The sequence below is a fragment of the Odocoileus virginianus genome, unplaced genomic scaffold, assembly GCF_023699985.2.
Source record: "Odocoileus virginianus isolate 20LAN1187 ecotype Illinois unplaced genomic scaffold, Ovbor_1.2 Unplaced_Scaffold_23, whole genome shotgun sequence".
In the NCBI taxonomy this organism is placed as follows: domain Eukaryota; kingdom Metazoa; phylum Chordata; class Mammalia; order Artiodactyla; family Cervidae; genus Odocoileus; species Odocoileus virginianus.
In genome coordinates, this window is record NW_027224285.1 from 383,092 (window position 1) to 406,048 (window position 22,957).

At 40.1% G+C, this 22,957-nt stretch overlaps 1 long non-coding RNA gene and 1 other non-coding gene across 2 annotated transcripts in view; one reads left to right on the forward strand and one right to left on the reverse strand.

Annotated features, from left to right (window-relative positions):
- Window positions 1-22,957, forward strand: part of LOC139033625 (uncharacterized) — a 329,098-nt gene that overhangs the window by 99,568 nt on the left and 206,573 nt on the right. The gene's annotated exons all lie outside the window — the stretch shown is intronic.
- LOC139033628 (U6 spliceosomal RNA) lies at window positions 22,408-22,514 on the reverse strand. The gene has a single exon (XR_011486158.1). It is a non-coding gene; the product is annotated as a U6 spliceosomal RNA (small nuclear RNA).

The following is a 22,957-nucleotide window of genomic DNA, read 5'->3' on the forward strand; positions in this document are numbered from 1 at the left end:
CAAACATGATCTTGGAAAAGAATTTCAAGACCCAGGGTATGTCAGAGGGAGTGAGTTTATTAAGAGCAAAGAGCAGAGATAATGCGGGCACTGCAAGCACGACAGGCTGACCTCCTGAGAGACCAGGGGTAATCGACACTTTTCATGGGTTAGTAGTCAATTTTATAGCCTCAAGACAAAGAAAATTCCTGCTGGAAGGTTGGCATTAGGTGATTGGTTAGGGCACTCTAGGGTGACTGGGGTGGGCATTTTTGCCTAATTTGGGGTCAGGAAGCCTGCTGGTGATGTTCAGGGGGGCTTTTGGCAATGGTTGGAAGGGGGCTCAGACATCTTCGGAGGTGACCTTGATTCAAGGCCAGCGTACAAGATCTCACAGACTCAGCAGGTTACAGAGAGGACTTGCAGAGAGCCTGATTCCAGGGAAGCCATGATGGTCCCATGAGGAGGTGCTGGGTGCTGTGAAGAGCCCTCTCACCCTGTGTGCCCTGTCTGAGCCATCACAGGAGCCTCACAAGGGACTAAAGCTGAACTGGTGTGACTTCAAAGGCCAGAGACTCCAGAAGGTGTGGGCCTGAGGACAGGCAAAAGGAGCAGCTGCAGTGTAGTTCGCAGGGAAGAGTTCACTGCCAACCTGTGCAGGGGACTGAGCAGGGCTGGAGGGGGGGCAGGCCTGGGATGGAAGGACTGGGCGCAGGCCTAGACCCCCTAAACCGAGGTGGCCAGGTGCCTGGCCCTGTGCCTGCATGGGACTTGGACAGTTGGCTGCATGTTCAGTGGTCAGTGGGGATAGGCAAGAGCTGGGACACTGCCTCTGATTGTGCTCCAAGCTTCATGAGCAAAACCACACTCCTACTCTGTCGCAGGTGTTTCCCTGGGTGTATTGCTCAAGGGGGATGATCAGGAACTTATTCTTCCTCCCTTATAGTCTCCTTAACTGTGAGCCATTGCCTCCTACTGCTAGAGTCTGTCCAGACCATGCCTGCCCTCCATCTATCCCTGGGTAGGTGGCCAGCACTCCTGGCCTCCACTCCCTCCTCTGGCCAAGTGAGCACATCTGGGGCCTTCTTTCTGGTCTCAGGCCCCTCTGGACCACACAGGGAGGTGAAAGGCACAGCCGGGGGGCACTGCCTTCTCCCAAGCCAGGGGGTGGGTACTCTGGGGATTCCTACATGAACAGAGCAAGGGGATGCTCCCTGCACCCCACCAGCCTTGAATCTCTCAAAGGGTGATAGGGTAAGTTGGGAACACAGCATGGCCTGTATGAGTCATATTCACCAGACTTGACCATGGGTGCTACCCTTGGCCAGCAGGGGAACTTGGGCAGGTCATTTATAGACACTGAGCCTTGGCTTCTTCATCTGTGAAAACGAATGAACAGTCCCATTGCTCAGGGTATGTGTAGATTAAATGGCAGTGTATGTAACCCCTTGGAATTTGATAGTTTTTTAAAAAATAGATGGTGACTGTGTAGTTATTACCTGAGTCAGTCAGCTCTCCAGTGATACAGCTGGAGACGTGGCCATCTCTACCACAGTGTATCACAAAATCCAACATCCCTGGAGGGTTTGTTAAATACAGATGACTGGGCCAATAGCACTTGAAGGGGTGGACTGTGATCAGGTAATGATATGTACTCTAAACTTAAAAATAAAATAACAAAACAGGGTTACAGCTCATGAATTTAAAAAGGAAATAAAACAGAATCATAACACAGACTTAATTTATGCAAAAGGAAAACAGGAAAAGAGAAAAGGAAAAACAAAAACAGAGTTTCACTTCTACAATTGCACCATCAGGACTTTCATAAAAAGTGAATTTCTGTTGTTTTAAGCTACCGACTTTGTGGTATTTTGTTAAAGTAGCTGCGACAAGCTAATACACATTTTGACACCGGGGAGTGGAATGCTGCTGTAACAAATACCTAAAATAGGCAAGTGGCTTTGGAATTGGATATAGGTAGGGCTGGAAGAATTGTGAGGACATGATAGAAGAATCCAAGATTGCTTTGAACAGACAGTCGGTAAAAATATGGTTGTTAAAGATTCGGCCTGTGAGGGCTCAGGTGTGCAAGGCTGCATTGTCATCGAGAATCCATATATCATCATAAACAGAACACTGTTAGAAACAGGAACATTAAAGGAACTTCTGGAGAAGGTTCAGAAGGAAATGAGGAACATTTGGAAGCTGGAGGAAAGGCAATCCTTGGTATTTAGTGTCAGGAAACTGAGCTGAAAGTGTGTTCCAGATTGTATGGAAAGCAGGGTTTGTAACAGTGATGTTGGATATTTGGTTAAGGAGGTTTCCAAGCTTGGCGTGAAAGGTGCAGCTGGGTTTTTTTTTTTTTTTCTTCTTCCTTGTTGCTTACAGTAAAATGTGTGAGAGAGAAATTGAGGAAAGAACTGATAGGCAAAAAAGAACCAGCCTTTGATGAGTTAGAAAATTCTCAGCCTACCCAGTTTGCAAAAGATGCTACAAATAGGGGATTCACTGTTAGGAAGCATGCACCCTTCAGCCAAGGTTGTGGCTGAACAACCCTTTATTTGTGAATGCAGGAACTAGCTATGAGAATTTCCAGAACCGCATTCCCAGAGCCAGGGTAGAAGTATTGGAGGTGGTGCTATAGTTTTCACCTATAAGTGGTTGAAGGTGGAGCTAGAGAAAAATTATCTGTTCTGTGTGAACCTGAGTTATCTTTACATGCTGAGTGATACCTCAGGGACCTCTGCATTCTAGTCCTCTCTGGAGGGCTTCGTTCTCCTCTCTGACTCTATTTATGTCATTCTTAGACTACAGTTTACCAGGTACCATGTATTTAAATTTATTATTAGTTTGAGCTTTGCTCAACCATTGTAGTGTATAGAACATAAAATTTAGTTTTCACACATTTTTTTTCTCAGTATCTTTTTTTCTCCCATTCCTAAGACTTTCTCCCCCACCAAATCTCTATCAAATATTCCTTTTTGAAAAAATAGGAGGAGGGGGGAGGAGCTAAGATGGCAGAGGAATAGGATGGGGAGACCACTTTCTCCCCTACAAATTCATCAAAAGAACATTTGAACGCTGAGCAAACTCCACAAAACAACTTCTGATCACTAGCAGAGGACATCAGGCTCCCAGAAAAGCAGCCCATTGTCTTCAAAAGGAGGTAGGACAAAATATAAAAGATAAAAAGAGAGACAAAAGTTAGGGATGGAGATCCGTCCTGGAAAGGGAGTCTTAATAGAGGAAATTTCCAAACACCAGAAGACCCTCTCACTGGCGGGTCTGGGGGAAGTTTTCGAACCTAACTGGGAGGAAAAATAAATAAAACCCACAGATTACATGACTAAAAGCAACTCCCAGCAGAAAAGTATCCCAGACACTCACATCTGCCACCAGCAAGTGGGGGCTGAAGGGAGAGGAGCAGGCAGCATTGCTTAAGGTAAGGACCGGACCTGAATGCCCTGAGGGCAATCGGAGGGAGCTAACGTGAGATAGCAACTTAAACTGTGGGATAGCAAGAGAGAGAGAGAAAATTAACCTGCGAAAAGCCCTAACCGAAGACACTGCCGGCCCGTTCGCAGAACAAAGGAAGGACTGAGCAATTCCAGAGAAGAGCTAGCCGGCTGCGGACCGGCCCATCCCCCGCCGGAGGCAGGAGGCAGGGGGGAGGGGAAAGGGGCAAACGCGGCCCCAGAGATGGCATCCCCTACCAAACTGCAAACAGGCTTCCAGTTTCTAACCAAAGACTTCCTGAGATTCTGGATGGTTGACATCCACTGGGTGGGTCGCAGCTAGAGACCAGCTCCCCAGAAGAGACACAAGGTACACCGGACCGGCGCTCGTGGAAACTGAGGCTGGGACCACGGAAGGGATAAGGCGCACTGCACCCGGAGAGAGTGTGCTCATCAAGCTCCTGGCTGCCTGAGCTGCTCTGCCGGGGAAGGCACAAAACGCAGGCCCAACCGAGTCTGCGCTTTGTGGAGTACCCGAAAACCTGAACCTGAGCCGCTTGGGCCTGAGAAGCACACGCAACTCAGGGCCTACTCCCTGTAGAGCAACCTGGAGCCTGAGCAGTGTAGACAGGGAAAGCACACACGCCGCGAGCGGGGGCAAACCCAGTGTGGCCGGAACACTGCGAGTGCTCCCCACACACGCCAGTGATATTTGTCTGCAGTGCCCCTCCCTCCCCACAGCACGACTGAACAAGTGAACCTAAACAAGAGACCACCTCTGCCCACTTGTGTCAGGGTGGAAATTAGACACTGAAGAGACCTGCAAACAGAAGCCAAATAAACAAAGGGAACCGCTTTAGAAGTGACAGGTGCAACAGATTAAAATCCCTGTAGTTAACACTGACTACACTGGAAGGGGCCTATAGATATTGAGAAGTGTAAGCTGGAACAAGGAGCTATCTGAAACTGAACTGAACCCACACTGCCTGCAACAGCTCCAGAGAAATTCCTAGATATATTTTTACTATTATTTTTTTTTTAATTAAAAAAATTTTTTTTCTTTTTTTAAATTTTTTCTTTTATTTTTTAAAGTCCTCTATTACTCCTTAATTTTCATTTTCCTAACTCATTATAACCTTGCAAAAAAAAAAAAAGACCCTATTTTAAAAGCAAACTTCATATATATATTTCTTAAATATTTTTATTTTTATTTTTGTTTTTAATATTGTATTTTTAAGAGTCTAACCTCTACTCTAGATTTTTAATCTTTGTTTTTCAGTATTTGATATCAATTTTGGACATTTAAGAATCCAATATTCAGTACCCATTTTTACTCAGGAGTGTGATGATTACTCTCTCCCCCTTTTGACTCTCCTTTTTCTCCCCCAGATCACCTCTATTTCCTCCCTCCCCCTTATTTCTCAATCCAATTCTGTGAATCTCTGTGGGTGTTCTGGGCTGTGGAGAACACTTAGGGAATAGAGTACTGCGTAGATCTGTCTCTCTCCTCTTGAGTCCCCCTTTTTCTCCTCCTGCTCATCTCTATCTCCTTCCTCCCTCTCCTCTTCTTCATGTAACTCTGTGAACCTCTCTGGTGTCCCTCACTGTGAAGAAACTTTTCACCATTAACCTAGAAGTTTTATTATCAGTGCTGTATAGTTGGAGAAGTCTTGAGGCTACTGGAAGAATAAGACTGAAATCCAGAGGCAGGAGACTTAAGCCCAAAACCTGAGAACACCAGAGAACTCCTGACTACAGGGAACATTAAGTAATAAGAGACCATCCAAAAGCCTCCATACCTACACTGAAACCAACCACCACCCAAGAGCCAATAAGTTCCAGAGCAAGACATACCACACAAATTCTCCAGCAATGCAGGAACATAGCCCTGAGCGTCAACATACAGGCTGCCCAAAGTCACACCAAACACATAGACCCATCTCAAAACTCACTACTGGACACTCCATTGCACTCCAGAGAGAAGAAATCCAGCTCCACACACCAGAACACCTGACGCAACCTTCCCTAACCAGGAAACCTTGACAAGCCAATCGTCCAACCCCACCCACTGGGAGAAACCTCCACAATAAAAAGGAACCACAGACCACCAGAACAGAAAAAGGCCACCCCAAACACAGGAATCTAAACAAGATGAAAAGGCAGAGAAATAACCAGCAGGTAAAGGAACATGAAAAATGCCCACCAAGTCAAACAAAAGAGGAGGAGATAGTGAATTTACCTGAAAAAGAATTTAGAATAATGATAATAAAAATGATCCAAAATCTTGAAAACAAAATGGAGTTACAGATAAATAGCCTGGAGACAAGAATTGAGAAGATGCAAGAAATGTTCAACAAGGACCTAGAAGAAATTAAAAAAGAGTCAATTAAAAATGAATAATGCAATAAATGAGATCAAAAACACTCTGGAGGGAACCAACAGTAGAAAAACGGAGACAGAAGATAGGATAAGTGAGGTAGAAGATAAAATGGTGGAAATAAATGAAGCAGAGAGGAAAAAAGAAAAAAGAATCAAAAGAAATGAGGACAACCTCAGGGACTTCTGGGACAATGTGAAACACCCCAACATTCAAATCATAGGAGCCCCAGAAGAAGAAGACAAAAAGAAAGGCCATGAGAAAATACTCGAGGAGATAATAGCTGAAAACTTCCCTAAAATGGGGAAGGAAATAGCCACCCAAGTCCAAGAAACCCAGTGAGTCCCAAACAGGATAAACCCAAGGTGAAACACCCCAGAACACATATTAATCAAATTAACAAAGATCAAACACAAAGAACAAATATTAAAAGCAGCAAGGGAGAAACAACAAATAACACACAAAGGGATTCCCATAAGGATAACAGCTGATCTATCAATAGAAACCCTCCAGGCCAGAAGGGAATGGCAGGACATACTTAAAGTAATGAAAGAGAATAACCTACAACCCAGATTACTGTACCCAGCAAGGATCTCATTCAGATACGAAGGATAATTCAAAAGCTTTACAGACAAGCAAAACCTGAGAGAATTCAGCACCACCAAACCAGCTCTTCAACAAATGCTAAAGGATCTTCTCTAGACAGGAAACACAGAAAGGTTGTATAAACGTGAACCCAAAACAACAAAGTAAATGGCAATGGGACCATACCTATCAATAATTACCTTAAATGTAAATGGGTTGAATGCCCCAACCAAAAGACAAAGACTGGCTGAATGGATACAAAAACAAGACCCCTATATATGCTGTCTACAAGAGACCCACCTCAAAACAAGGAACACAAACAGACTGAAAGTGAAGGGCTGGAAAAAATATTTCATGCAAGCGGAGACCAAAAGAAAGCAGGAGCTGCAATACTCATATCAGATAAAATAGAACTTTAAAATAAAGGTTGTGAAAAGAGACAAAGAAGGACATTACATAATGATCAAAGGATCAATCCAAGAAGAAGATATAAGAATTATAAATATATATGCCCCCAGCATAGGAGCACCGCAATATGTAAAGCAAATGCTAATGAGTATGAAAGGGGAAATTAACAATAACACAATAATAGTGGGAGACTTTAATACCCCACTCACACCTATGGATAGATCAACTAAACAGAAAATTAACAAGGAAACACAAACTTTAAATGACACAATGGACCAGCTAGACCTAATTGATATCTTTGGACATTTCACTCCAAAACAATCAATTTCACCTTTTTCTCAAGTGCACATGGAACCTTCTCCAGAATAGATCACATCCTGGGCCATAAATCTAGCCTTGGTAAATTCAAAAAAATTGAAATCATTCCAGTCATCTTTTCTGACCACAATGCAGTAAGATTAGATCTCAATTACAGGAAAAAAAACTATTAAAAATTCCAACATATGGAGGCTAAATAACATGCTTCTGAATAACCAACAAATCATAGAAGAAATCAAAAAAGAAATCAAAATATGCATAGAAATGAATGAAAATGAAAACACAGCAACCCAAAACCTATGGGACACTGTAAAAGCAGTGCTAAGGGGAAGGTTCATAGCAATATAGGCTTACCTCAAGAAACAAGAAAAAAGTCAAATAAATAACCTAACTCTACACCTAAAGCAACTAGAGAAGGAAGAAATGAAGAACCCCAGGGTTAGTAGAAGGAAAGAAATCTTAAAAATTAGGGCAGGAATAAATGCAAAAGAAACAAAAGAGACCATAGCAAAAATCAACAAAGCTAAAAGCTGGTTTTTTGAAAAGATAAACAAAATTGACAAACCATTAGCAAGACTCATTAAGAAACAAAGGGAGAAGAACCAAATCAACAAAATTAAAAATGAAAATAGAGAGATCAAAACAGACAACACTGAAATACAAAGGATCATAAGAGACTACTACCAGCAGCTCTATGCCAATAAAATGGACAACTTGGAAGAAATGGACAAATTCTTAGAAAAGTATAACTTTCCAAAACTGAACCAGGAAGAAATAGAAGATCTTAACAGACCCATCACAAGCACAGAAATCGAAACTGTAATCAGAAATCTTCCAGCAAACAAAAGCCCAGGACCAGACGGCTTCACAGCTGAATTCTACCAAAAATTTAGAGAAGAGCTAACACCTATCTTACTCAAACTCTTCCAGAAAATTGCAGAAGAAGGTAAACTTCCAAACTCATTCTATGAGGCCACCATCACCCTAATTCCAAAACCAGACAAAGATGCCACAAAAAAAGAAAACTACAGGCCAATATCACTGATGAACATAGACGCAAAAATCCTTAACAAAATTCTAGCAAACAGAATCCAACAACATATTAAAAAAATCATACATCATGACCAAGTGGGCTTTATCCCAGGAATGCAAGGATTCTTTAATATCCACAAATCAATCAGTGTAATACACCACATTAACAAATTGAAAGATAAAAACCATATGATTATCTCAATGGATGCAGAAAAAGCCTTTACAAAATTCAACATCCATTTCTGATAAAAACTCTCCAGAAAGCAGGAATAGAAAGAACATACCTGAACATAATAAAAGCTATATATGACAAACCCACAGCAAGCATTACCCTCAATGGTGAAAAATTGAAAGCATTTCCCCTAAAATCAGGAACAAGACAAGGGTGCCCACTCTCATCACTACTATTCAACATAGTTTTGGAAGTTTTGGCCACAGCAATTAGAGCAGAAAAAGAAGTAAAAGGAATCCAGATAGGAAAAGAAGAAGTAAAACTCTCACTGTTTGCAGACGACATGATCCTCTACATAGAAAACCCTAAAGACTCTTCCAGAAAATTACTAGAGCTAGTCAATGAATATAGTGAAGTTGCAGGATATAAAATTAGCACACAGAAATCCCTTGCATTCCTATACACTAACAATGAAAAAACAGAAAGTGAAATTAAGGAAACAATACCATTCACCATTGCAACAAAAAGAATAAAATACCTAGGAGTATATCTACCTAAAGAAACAAAAGACCTATACATAGAAAACTATAAAACACTGATGAAAGAAATCAAAGAGGACACAAACAGATGGAGAAATATACCGTGTTCATGGATTGGAAGAATCAATATTGTGAAAATGAATATACTACCCAAAGCAATCTATGGATTCAATGCAATCCCTATCAAGCTACCAACGGTATTCTTCACAGAACTAGAACAAATAATTTCACAATTTGTATGGAAATACCAAAAACTTCTAATAGCGAAACCAATCTTGAGAAAGAAGAAGGGAACTGGAGGAATCAACCTGCCTGACATCAGGCTCTACTACAAAGCCACAGTCATCAAGACAGTACGGTACTGGCACAAAGACAGAAATATAGATCAATGGAACAAAAGAGAAAGCCCAGAGATAAATCCATGTGCCTATGGACACCTTATCTTCGACAAAGGAGGAAAGAATATACAATGGAAAAAAGACAACCTCTTTAACAAGTGGTGCTGGAAAACTGGTCAACTACTTGTAAAAGAATGAAACTAGAACACTTTCTAACACCATACACAAAAATAAACTCAAAATGGATTAAAGATCTAAATGTAAGACCAGAAACTATAAAACTCCTAGAGGAGAACATAGGCAGAACACTCTCTGACATAAATCACAACAAGATCCTCTATGACCCACCTCCCAGAATATTGGAAATAAAAGCAAAAATAAACAAATGGGACCTAATGAAACTTAAAAGCTTTTGCACAGCAAAAGAAACTATAAGCAAGGTGAAAAGACAGCCTTCAGAATGGGAGAAAATAATAGCAAATGAAGAAACAAAGGATTAATCTCAAAAATATACAAGCAACTCCTGCAGCTCAATGCCAGAAAAATAAATGACCCAATCAGAAAATGGGCCAAAGGTCTAAACAGACATTTCTCCAAAGAAGACATACAGATGGCTAACAAACACATGAAAAGATGCTCAATATCACTCATTATCAGAGAAATGCAAATCAAAACCTCAATGAGGTACCATTACACGCCAGTCAGGATGGCTGCTATCCAAAAGTCTACAAGCAATAAATGCTGGAGAGGGTGTGGAGAAAAGGGAACCCTCTTACACTGTTGGTGGGAATGCAAACTAGTACAGCCGCTATGGAGAACAGTGTGGAGATTCCTTAAAAAACTGGAAATAGACCTGCCATATGACCCAGCAATCCCACTTCTGGGCATACACACCGAGGAAACCAGATCTGAAAGAGACACGTGTACCCCAATGTTCATCACAGCACTGTTTATAATAGCCAGGACATGGAAGCAACCTAGATGCCCATCCACAGATGAATGGATAAGGAAACTGTGGTACATATACACCATGTAATATTTTTTTTTCCATTTATTTTTATTAGTTGGAGGCTAATTACTTTACATCATTGCAGTGGTTTTTGTCATACATTGAAATGAATTAGCCATGGATTTACATGTATTCCCTATCCCGGTCCCCCCTCCCACCTCCCTCTCCACCCGATCCCTCTGGGTCTTCCCAGTGCACCAGGCCTGAGCACTTGTCTCATGCACCCAACCTGGATACACCATGGAATATTACTCAGCCATTAAAAAGAATTCATTTGAATCAGTTCTAATGAGATGGATGAAACTGGAGCCCATTATACAGAGTAAAGTAAGCCAGAAATTTAGAGACCAATACAGTATACTAATGCATATACATGGACTTTAGAAAGATGGTAACAATAAACCTATATGCCAGATGGAAAAAGAGACACAGATATATAGAACAGACTTTTGGACTCTATGGGAGAAGGCGAGGGTGGGATGATCTGAGAGAATAGCATTGAAACATGTATATTATCAAGTGTGAAACAGATCACCAGTCCAGGTTGGATGCATGAGACAAGTGCTTGGGGCTGGTGTACTGGGATGACCCAGAGGGATGGGCTGGGGAGGGAGGTGGGAGGGGGGTTCAGGATGGGGAACACATGTAAATCCATGGCTGATTCATGTCAATGTATGGCAAAAACCACTACAATATTGTAAAGTAATTACCTCCAACTAATAAAAATAAATGAAAAACAAAATAAAAAATTGGAGGATAATTGCTTTACAATATTTGTGGTTTCTGCCATACATCAACATGAATCAGCCATAGGTATACACATGTTTACAAATATACAGGTATACATAAGTATACCCTGATGCTGGGAAAGATTGAAGGCAAGAGGAGAAGGGGACGACAGAGGATGAGATGGTTGGATGGCATCGCCGACTCGATAGACATGAGTTTGAGCAAGCTCCGGGAGTTGGTGAAGGACAGGGAAGCCTGGCGTGCTGCAGTCCATAGGGTCACAAAGAGTCAGACACGACTGAGCGACTGAACTGAACTGACTGATACGTGTGTCCCCTCCTTCTTGATCCCTTCTCCCGTCTCTCTCCCCACCCCATCCCTCTGGGTTGTAACTGAGCACCGGCTTTGGGTTCCCTGTGTCATATAGAAAACTCCCACTGGCTATCTGTTTAACATGTGGTAATGTGTATGTTTCAGTGCTATTCTGTCAAATCAGCCCACCCTCTCCTTCCCGCAGTGTCCAAAAGTTTGTTCTTTATGTCTGTGTTAACTTTGCTGCCCTGCACATAGGATTGTCTATCTTCCTAGATTTCATATATATGCATTAATATATGATATTTGTCTTTCTCTTTCTGACTTACTTCACTCTGTGTAGTAGGTTCTAGGTTCATCCACCTCGTTAGAACTGACTCAAATGCGTTCCTTTAAGCTGAGTAATATTCCATTGTGTACACATACCACAGCTTCCTTATCCTTTCATTTGTCAACAGACATCTAGGTTGCTTCTTTGTCTTAGCTATTGTATATGGTGCTGCAATGAACACTGGGATACACGTGTCTTTTTCAATTATGGTTTCCTAAGGGTATTTGCCCAGGAGTGGGGTTGCTTTGTCGTACTGTAATTTTATTCCTAGTTTTTTAAGGAATCTCCATACTGTTCTCCATAATGGTTGTATCAATTTACATTCCCACCAACAGTGTAAGAGGGTTCCCTTTTCTCCACATCCTCTCCAGCATTTGTTTGTAGACTTTTTGATGATGGCCATTCTGACTGGTATGAGATGATATCTCATTGTAGTTTTGATTTGCATTTCTCTAATAATGAGCATGGAGAAGGAAATGGCAACCTACTTCAGTATTCTTGCCTGGAAAATCCCATGGACAGAGGAGCTTGGTGGGCTACAGTCCATGGGGTGGCAAGAGTCAGACATGACTTAGCGACTAAACCAATAATGAGCAATGTTGAACATCTTTTCATGTGTTTATTAGCCACCTCTATGTCTTCTTGGAGAAATGTCTGTTTAGGTTTTCTGCCCACTTTTTGATTGGGTTGTTTGTTTTTCTGGTATTAAGCAGCATAAGCTGCTTATATATTTTGAAGATTAATTCTTTGTCAGTTGTTTCATTTACTATTATTTTCTCCCATTCTGAGGGTTTTTTTCACCAAGCAAGGTCAAATATTCCTTTTTTATTGAGGTAAAATTCACATGACATGAAAGTTATCACTTTATATTTATTTATTTGAAGGTACTATGTGGCGTGTGGGATCTTATTTCCCTCACCAGGGATGTGGCATGGGGGATGTTATTTCCCTGACCAGAGATTGAACCCATGTCCCCTGCATTGGGAGTGCGGAGTTTCAACTTCCTTGGCCTGCCAAAGAAGTCCCCTGAAAATTACCATTTAAGGAGTACAATTCAGTAGCTTACAGTACATTCACAATGTTGTAAAGCCATAGCTACTGTCTGATTTCAGAACATTTTTATCTCTTCCAAAAGAAATCCTGTACCCATTAAATAGTAACTCCCCATCCTCACCCTTCCCCCAAGTCCCTGGTAGCAACTGATCTGTTTACTGTCTCAGTGGATGTGCCTGTTCTGGGTGTTTCATATACATGGAATCATACAATCTGTGGCTCTGTCTATCTGGCTTATTTTGCTCAGCATATTTTCAAAATTCATTCATTTTGAAGCATGTATCAATATTTCATTCCTTTTGCCATGGATTTACATGTATTCGCCATCCCGGTCCCCCCTCCCACCTCCCTCTCCACCCGATCCCTCTGGGTCTTCCCAGTGCACCAGGCCCGAGCACTTGTCTCATGCACCCAACCTGGGCTGGTGATCTGTTTCACCCTAGATAATATACATGTTTCAATGCTGTTCTCTTGAAACATCCCACCCTCGCCTTCTCCCAGAGTCCACAAGTCTGTTCTATACATCTGAGTCTCTTTTTCTGTTTTGCATATAGGGTTATCGTTACCATCTTTCTAAAGTCCATATATATGTGTTAGTATACTGTAATGGTCTTTATCTTTCTGGCTTACTTCGCTCTGTATAATGGGCTCCAGTTTCATCCATCTCATTAGAACTGATTCAAATGAATTCTTTTTAATGGCCGAGTAATATTCCATGGTGTATATGTACCACAGCTTCCTCATCCATTCGTCTGCTGATGGGCATCTGGGTTGCTTCCATGTCCTGGCTATTATAAACAGTGCTGCGATGTAACATTGGGGTGCACGTGTCTCTTTCAGATCTGGTTTCTTTGTGTGTTCCAGAAGTGGATTGCTGGGTCTCAGTAAGGTCTATTACAAGCAAGGAAAAATCCTTTTTTAATTGAGGTAAAATTACATGACAGAATACTTTAATTTATATTGGAGACTAATGTGGCATGGATCTTAATTTCCTCACAGAATTGCAAGGGATATTTCCTGACCAGAATTCAACCATTCCCCTTAATGGAGATGCGATTCAACTCCTGGCCTGCCAAAAAATGCCCGAAAATTAACCATTTAAGGAGACAATATCAGTGGCTTACAGTACATTCACAATGTTAAAGCATAGCTACTGTCTATTATCAGAACATTTATCTCAAAAGAAATCCTACCATAATAGTAACTCCCATTCACGCCATCCCCAAGTGCTGTAGTCAAACTGATCTGTTTATGTCCATGGAATGCTGTCTGGGTGTTCATATACATGGAATCATTACATCTTTTTTAAAAAATATTTCATTCCTTTTTGTGGCTGAATATTATTTCATTAGATGGATATACCACATTTGTTTATCTGTTCATCACTTGATGGATACTTGAGTTGTTTCTGCTATTTGGTTATTATGAAACCAAACATGTGAACATTTGTGTAAAAATTTTTGTGTGGACATAAATTTTCAATTTGCTTGAGTACGTACCTGGGGTGGAATTGCTGGATCATGTGGTAATTCTTTGTTTAACTTGTTGAGGAAGCATCTCCTATAGACAGTGTACATTTGGAGCATGTTTTCTTTAACCTGAAAATTTGATTTATATTTGATTTGATTTTATATTTGATTGTTTAGTTCATTCACATGTTTTGAAGAAAGATTTGCACTTTAATTAATTTTTCTATTGAAGTATAGTTGATTTACAATGTTATGTTAATTTCTGCTGTACAGCAAAGTGATTCAGTTATACACATATATACATTCTTTTTAATATTCTTTTCCATTATGGTTTATCACAGGATATTGAATATAGTTCCCTGTGCTATACAGTAGGACCTTGTTGTTTATCCATTCTATATGTAATAGTTTGCATCTGCTAACCCAAACTCCCAGTCTATCCCTCTCCCACCCCTGCCCTTGGCAACCACCAGTCTGTTCTCTCCGTCTGTGAATCTGTTTTGTAGATAAGTTCCTTTGTGCCATATTTTCCGTTCAGTCAGTCACTCAGTCCTGTCCAACTCTTTGCAACCCCGTGGACTGCAGCACACCAGGCTTCCCTGTCCATCACCAGCTCCCAGAGCTTGCTCAAACTCATGTCCATTGAGTCGGTGATGCCATCCAACCATCTCATCCTCTGTCATCCCCTTCTCCTCCTGCCTTCAATACCTTTCCCAGCATCAGGGTCTTTTCTAATGAGTCAGTTCTTTGCATCAGGTGGCCAAAGTATTGGAGTTTCAGCTTCAGCATCAGTCCTTCCAATGAACACTCAGGACTGATTTCCTTTATGATTAACTGGTTTGATCCCCTTGTTGTCCAAACGACTCTCAAGAGCCTTCTCCAACACCACAGTTCAAAAGCATCAATTCTTCACCGCTCAGCTTTCTTTATGGCCCAACTCTCACATCCATACATGACTACTGGAAAAACCATAGCCTTGACTAGATGGAACTTTGTTGGCAAAGAAATGTCTCTGCTTTTTAATATGCTGTCTAGGTTGGTCATAGCTTTTCTTCCAAGGAGCAATCATCTTTTAATTTCATGGCTGCAGTCACCATCTGCAGTGATGACTCCAAAAATAAAATCTCTCACTATTTCTACTGTTTCCCCACCTATTTCCCATGAAGTGATGGGACCAGATGCCATGATCTTAGTTTTTCAAATGTTGAGTTTTAAGCCAACTTTTTCACTCTCTTCTTTCACTTTCATCAAGAGACTCTTTAATTCTCTTTACTTTCTGCCATAAGAGTGGTGTCATCTGCATATCTGAGGTTATTGATATTTCTCTCGGCAATCTTGATTCCAGCTTGTGCTTCATCCAGCCTGGCATTTCGCATGATGTACTCTGCATGTAAGTTAAATAAACAGGTTACTGATATCTTATAGTATTTGTCTTCTCTGTCTGACGTATTTCACTTAGTGTCATAATCTCTGGTTGCATTCATGTTGCTGCTAATGGCATTATTTCCTTCTTCTTTATGGTTGAGTAGTATTCCGTTGTATATATGTACCATATCTTCCTTATCCATTCATCTGTCAATGGATATTTAGGTTGTTTCCATGTCTTGGCTATTGTGAATAATGCTGCTGTGAGCATAGGAGTGCGTGTGTCTCTTTGAATTATATTTTTGTCCAAATATGCTCAGGAGTGGAATTGTTTCATCCTATGTTAATTCTAGTTTTAATTTCTGAGGAATCTCCATACTGTTTTCCATAGTTACTTCACCAACTTACATTCCCACTAACAGTATAAGCCTCTTGATGAAAGTGAAAGAGGAGAGTGAAAAAGTTGGCTTAAAGCTCAACATTCAGAAAACTAAGATCATGGCATCTGGTCCCATCACTTCATGGGAAATAGGTGGGGAACAGTGGAAGCAGTGTCAGACTTTATTTTTGGGGGCTCCAAAATCACTGAAGATGGTGATTGCAGCCATGAAATTAACAGACGCTTACTCCTTGGAAGGAAAGTTATAACCAACTTAGACAGCATATTAAAAAGCAGAGACATTACTTTGCCAACAAATGTCTAATTAATGCTATGGTTTTTCCAGTGGTCATGTATGGATGTGAGAGTTGAACTACAAAGAAAGCTGAGTGCTGAAGAATTGATGCTTTTGAACTGTGGTGTTGGAGAAGACTCTTGAGAGTCCCTTGGACTGCAAGGAAATCCAACCAGTCCATTCTAAAGGAGATCAGTCCTGAGTGTTCATTGGAAAGACTGATGTTGAAGCTGAAACTCCAAAACTTTGGCCACCTGATGCGAAGAGCTGACTCATTTGAAAATACTCTGATGCTGGGAAAGATTGAAGGTGGAAGAAGAAGGGGATGACAGAGGATGAGATGGTTGGATGGCGTCATCAACTCAATGGGCATGAGTCTGGGTGGACTCCAGGAGTTGGTGATGGACAGGGAGGCCTGGCATGCTGTAGTCCATGGGGTCGCAAAGAGTAGGACACAACTGAGCGACTGAACTGAACTGAACAGTATAAGAGGGTTCCCTTTTCTCCATACCCTCTCCAGGTTTTGTTATTTATAGACATTTTAGTGATAACCATTCTGGAAGGTACGCGGTGTTACCTCATTGTAGTTTCGATTTGCATTTCTCTTAGCGATGTTGAACAAATTTATGTGCTTTTTGGCCATCTGTATGTCTTCTTTGGAGAAATGTCTATTTAGGTCTTCTGCCCATTTTTTGATTGAGTTGTTTTGATTTCGTTGTTTGTTTCTTTTGTTTTTGAGTTGTATGAGCAATTTTTATATTTTGGAAATTAAGCCCTTGTCAGTTGCATTGTTTGTAAATATTTTCTCCCATTCACAGGTTATCTTTTTGTTTTGTTTATGGTTTCCTTTGTGCTAGAGATTTTTGTTTGATTAGGCCCCATTTGTTTATTTTTGTTTTTATTTCTATTGCCTTGGGAGGCTGACCTAAGAAAACACTGGTATGATTTATGTCAGAGAATGTTTTGCCTATGATCTCTTCTAGGAGTTTTATGGTGTCTTGTCTTTTATTTAAGTCTTTTTTTTTTTCTTCTTTTTTAAAATTTTTATTAGTTGGAGGCTAATTACTTTACAACATTGCAGTGGTTTTTGCCATACATTGACAAGAATCAGCCATGGATTTACATGTGTTCCCCAACCTGATCGCCCCTCCCACCTCCCTCCTCATCCCATCCCTCTGGGTCTTCCCAGTGCACCAGCCTTTAAGCCATTTTGAGTTTATCTGTGTACATGGAGTGAGAGTGTGGTCTAACTTTATTGATTTATATTGTCCAACCTTCCCAGCACCACTTGCTGAAGAGTAGTTCATTCACATGTAATGTTACTATATAGTTGGATTTACGTCTGCCTTTTTACTTTTTGTTTTCTATGATCATATTCTTCCCCCATCCCATGTTCTTCTTTAATGTCTTCTTTGGTGATAAGTAGATATTTTGTGGTATACCATTTTGATTCCCTTCTTATTTATTTCCCTATATATTTTTAGTTATTTTTCTTAATGATTGCCTTGCAGGTTATAATTATCACCTTGACTTATAAAAATCTAGTTTGGATTCATACCAACTTAGTTTCATTAGTATATAAAAACTCTTCTTTTATGTAGAAACACCTCCTTTGTGTCATTATCGCAAATTAAGCTTTTGTAAATTGGATGTTAATTGTCATAGATTTATAATTATTGTTTTATGTAGTTGTCTTTAAAATCATATGGAATAAAAGGGGGAACTGCTAAATCAGATATGTTAATATTGACTTCTATATTTATCCATATAGTTACCCTCACCAGTGTACTTTTTTCTTCATGTGGATTTGAGTTATCGTCTAGTGTCCTTTCATTTCAGCTTGAAGGACTCCCATTTAGTATATTTTGTACTAGTAATGAACTCTCTCAGTTTTGTTCTCTAAATCTGGGAATTTCTCTTTAATTTTTTGGAGGATAGTTTTGCTAGATATGGAATTTTGGGTTAACCATATTATTCTTTCAACACTGGATATTTCATCCCACAGCCTTTTGGCCTCCATGGTTTCTGCCTAATGTCTTTGAAAATCTCTTGTGTATTACAAGTGGCTTCTCTGCTTGCTTTTGGGATTCTCTCCTCCTCTTTATTTTTTAATAATTCATTTATAATGTGTCTCAGTGTGGATCTCTGTGAATGTATCCTACTTGAGAATTTTTTTTAAACTATGTATTCACTTTTTTCTTCAAAAACAGGAGGTTTTGGTCATTAATTTCAAAAATACATTTTTTTCTACCCTATCTTACTTCTCCTTCTGGCACTTTCATAATTCATATGTTGGTACATTTGATGGTATCCCATAGGTCTCTTAGGATTTGTTCATTTTTCTTAATGATCCTCAAATGGAGACTCACAATTAACCTAACTTTAAGCTCACTGATTCGATCATCTGCTTGCTTAAACCTGCTGTTGGATCCTCTAGTGAACTCTGAGTGGCAGAAGTGAAATGACAGTCAAGTACTGCTGAAAAGTTGAGGAATCCATTCTTACATTTCCTGATTCAGGCACAGCAGGCCAAGAATATTGGGTCCATGATTACTCTCACTCACTTACAAGCAGCTGTTCCACACCAGGAAAAACAAATTGAGAAGATCAGAGGCTACCACTCCCACCCAGTGACCTAGAAGAGTGTCCAAGAGATTTTTTTCCCTGGGGGAGAAGCCATCCATGAGAACACAGAGCTCCTAAACTCTGCTGAGGATGTCTTCATTTGAAACAGAACAGAGGCAAATTCATGCCTAAGAATTATCTAACAGAGTGGAGATTTTTGTGGTAGGCAAAGAATTTGATAACTCCATGAGCACACCAAGCTAAACTGTAGGCCAGCTAGTTTGCCAGGAAGAACCAGAGATAGCTAAGAAGAAAACTCCTAGGGTCAGAAAAAAAGTCCAAAAATTATCCCTGCATAAGTTACTTGGATTGGACTATGGAATAATTGATGACACTATTAAAAACATAGAATATCTATCATCAAGTAGTGGAAACTGACAGTTGGATGTGATGGCAAATGAGGTAGAGAGACGAACATAGAGATCAGGGAAAGAGGAAGTCAGAGAGAGCCCTGAGAAAGCCACCGTTATCCCAAGGTGGCTGTGTATATATCTGAGGTTGCACCCTCTGAGTAGCAGAATACTTCACTAGAAGAATTTTGCCAGCTCACTAAAAAAATAAGACAATCACAATAGCAAAAGCAAGCCCTGGAAAAGGGTGAAGAAGGGAATCAGTATCCAGAGTTTCTGCAATCTATCACCTAAACCCTTCAGTCTTCAACAGAATATCATAAGATATGGAGAGAAACATGAAAGTGTGACTCATACACAAGGAAAAAAGCAGGCAACAGAAAGTTTCTGTGAAAGGGCCCAGATGTTGGATTTAACAAAGACTTCAAAAGAGCTATTAAAGTATACTCAAAGAGCTAAAGAAAACCATGTTTAAAAGATGAAAGAGGCTATGATGACAATGTCTCATCAAAAATAAAATATCAATAAAAAGAAGTTATAAAATGAATTCAGTGGAAATTCTGGAGTTGACCTTATAGAAATAAAAATAATTACAAAAATATTATGAACAGTTGAGTGCAACAAATTAGATAATTCAGATGAAGTTCCTAGAAAGACACAAACTACTGAAACTGACTCAAGAAGAAACAGAACAGCTGAGCAGACCTATGACAAGTGAAGAAATCAAATAGTAATAAAAATATTGCTCTCAAAGTCTAGGTTCAGATATCTTTACTGGTAAGTTGAACCAAATATTTAAAGATTCCTGTCATTTGGACCATCTCTCAATGCCAGCATTCATCTTCTTGGGCTTCAGAGAGCTCTGGATTTGGCAAAACAGATAAAATTAGCTACTAGAGTGAACTAAGAATCCAAGGTGGGCCATTAAAAAATAATTCTTCACCTATTCTTCCAAAAAACAGAATAGTCAGAAACACTTTCTAACTTACTCTATGAGGGCAATATTACTCTGATTCCAAAACCAGATAAAAGCATCACAAGAAAATAAAACTGTAGACCAAAAAGTCTTATTACTATATAGACATAAATTGCTCAATAGAATACTTGGAAGCTGAATTTAGCAATATATAAAAAGGACTATAGGGGACTTCACTTGTGGTCTGGTGGCAAAGACTGGGTGCTCCCAATGCAGGGGGCTCCATCTGTGGTCAGGGAACTAGATCCCACATGCCACAGCTAAAGATTCTGCATGCCTTAACTAAAAAAACAAAACAAAATGAAACAAAACAAACCCTGTGTGCTGCAACTAAGACCTGGAGCAAATAGATAAATAAATAAATATCTTTTAAAAGGACTATATACCATAATTTAAAAGGGTTTATTCAAGGAGTGCAGGGCTAGTTTAACAAACCAAAACAATTAATGCAAAACGGCATATTACTATAAAGGACAAAACCCATGGTCATCTGAATCAATGCAGAGAAAGTACTTGACAGAATTCAATACCTCTTTATTTTTTTTTTATGCTTAATATCTTTTATTTTTTTCCATTTATTTTTATTAGTTGGAGGCTAATTACTTTACAATATTGTAGTGGTTTTTGCCATACATTGACATGAATCATTGAAATGAATACATTTACATGTGTTCCCCATCCTGAACCCCCCTCCCACCTCCCTCCCCATCTCATCCCTCTGGGTCATCCCAGTGCACCAGCCCCAAGCACTTGTCTCATGCATCCAACCTGGATTGGTGATCTGTTTCACACTTGATAGTATACATGTTTTGATGCTGTTCTCTCAGATCATCCCACCCTCGCCTTCTCCCATAGAGTCCAAAAGTCTGTTCTATACATCTGTGTCTCTTTCCGTCTTGCAAATAGGGTTATCATTACCATCTTTCTAAATTCCATATATATGCGCTAGTATACTGTATTGGTCTTTATCTTTCTGGCTTACTTTACTTTTACTTTATAATGGGCTCCAGTTTTATCCATCTCATTAGAATTGATTCAAATGTACTCTTTTTAATGGTTGAGTAATATTCCATGGTGTATATGTACCATAGCTTCCATATCCATTCGTCTGTTGATGGGCATCTAAGTTTCTTCCAAGTCCTGGCTATTATAAACAGTGCTGCGATGAACATTGGGGTGCACGTGTCTCTTTCAGATCTGGTTTCCTCAGTGTGTATGCCCAGGAGTGGGATTGCTGGGTCATATGGCAGTTCTATTTCCAGTTTTTTAAGCAATCTCCACACTGTTCTCCATAGTGGCTGTACTAGTTTGCATTCCCACCAACAGTGTAAGAGGGTTCCCTTTTCTCCACACCCTCTCCAGCATTTATTGCTTGTAGACTTTTGGATAGCAGCCATCCTGACTGGCGTGTAATGGTACTTCATTGAGGTTTTGATTTGCATTTCTCTGATGATGAATGATGTTGAGCATCTTTTCATGTGTTTGTTAGCCATCTGTATGTCTTCTTTGGAGAAATGTCTGTTTAGGCCTTTGGCCCATTTTTTGATTGGGTCATTTATTTTTCTGGAGTTGAGCTGGAGGAGTTGCTTGTATATTTTTGAGATTAATCCTCTGTCTGTTTCTTCATTTACTATTATTTTCTCCCATTCTGAAGGCTGTCTTTTCACCTTGCTTATAGTTTCCTTTGTTGTGCAAAAGCTTTTAAGTTTCATTAGGTCTCCCATTTGTTTGTTTTTGCTTTTATTTCCAATATTCTGGGAGGTGGGTCATAGAGGATCTTGTTGTGATTTATGTCGGAGAGTGTTCTGCCTATGTTCTCCTCTAGGAGTTTTATAGCTTCTGGTCTTACATTTAGATCTATAATCCATTTTGAGTTTATTTTTGTGTATGGTGTTAGAAAGTGTTCTAGTTTCATTCTTTTACAAGTGGTTGACTAGTTTTCCAGCACCACTTGTTAAAGAGGTTGTCTTTTTTCCATTGTATATTCTTTCCTCCTTTGTTGAAGATAAGGTGTCCATAGGTACATGGATTTATCTCTGGGCTTTCTATTCTGTTCCATTGATCTATATTTCTGTCTTTGTGCCAGTACCATACTGTCTTGATGACTGTGGCTTTGTAGTAGACCCTGAAGTCAGGCAGATTGATTCCTCCAGTTCCCTTCTTCCTTCTCAAGATTGCTTTGGCTATTATAGGTTTTTTGCATTTCCATACAAATTGTGAAATTATTTGTTCTAGTTCTGTGAAGAATACCGTTGGTAGCTTGATAGGGATTGCATTGAATCTATAGATTGCTTTGGGTAGTATACTTATTAAAAATATGGAACGCTTCACGAATTTGCGTGTCATCCTTGCTCAGGGGCCATGCTAATCTTCTCTGCATCGTTCCAATTTTAGTATATGTGCTGCCGAATCGAGCAGTCAATACCTCTTTAATAAAAAACAATCATCAAATTGGGAGTAAAAGGGCACTTCCTCATCCTTCTAAATAGCATCGATAAAAATTCCATAGTTAGCATCATACTTGGGGCTTCCCAAGTGGCACTAGAGGTAAAGAACCTGTCTGCCAATGCAGGAGACTTAAGAGATGCGGGTTCAATCCCTGGGTTGGGAAGATCCCCTGGAGAAGGGTATAGCAACCCACTCCAGTATTCTTGCCTGGAGAATCCCATGACAGAGGAACTTGGCGGCCAACAGTCCATAGGGCTGCACAGAGTTGGCCATGACTGACGCCACGTAGCACACATGCGCCCAACAGCATACTTAGTGGTGAGAGACTGAGGATATTCCCTGGAAATCAAAACCCAGACAAGCAAGTCTGCTCCTGACACTTTTCTTCCACATTGTGCTGGAAGTTATACCCT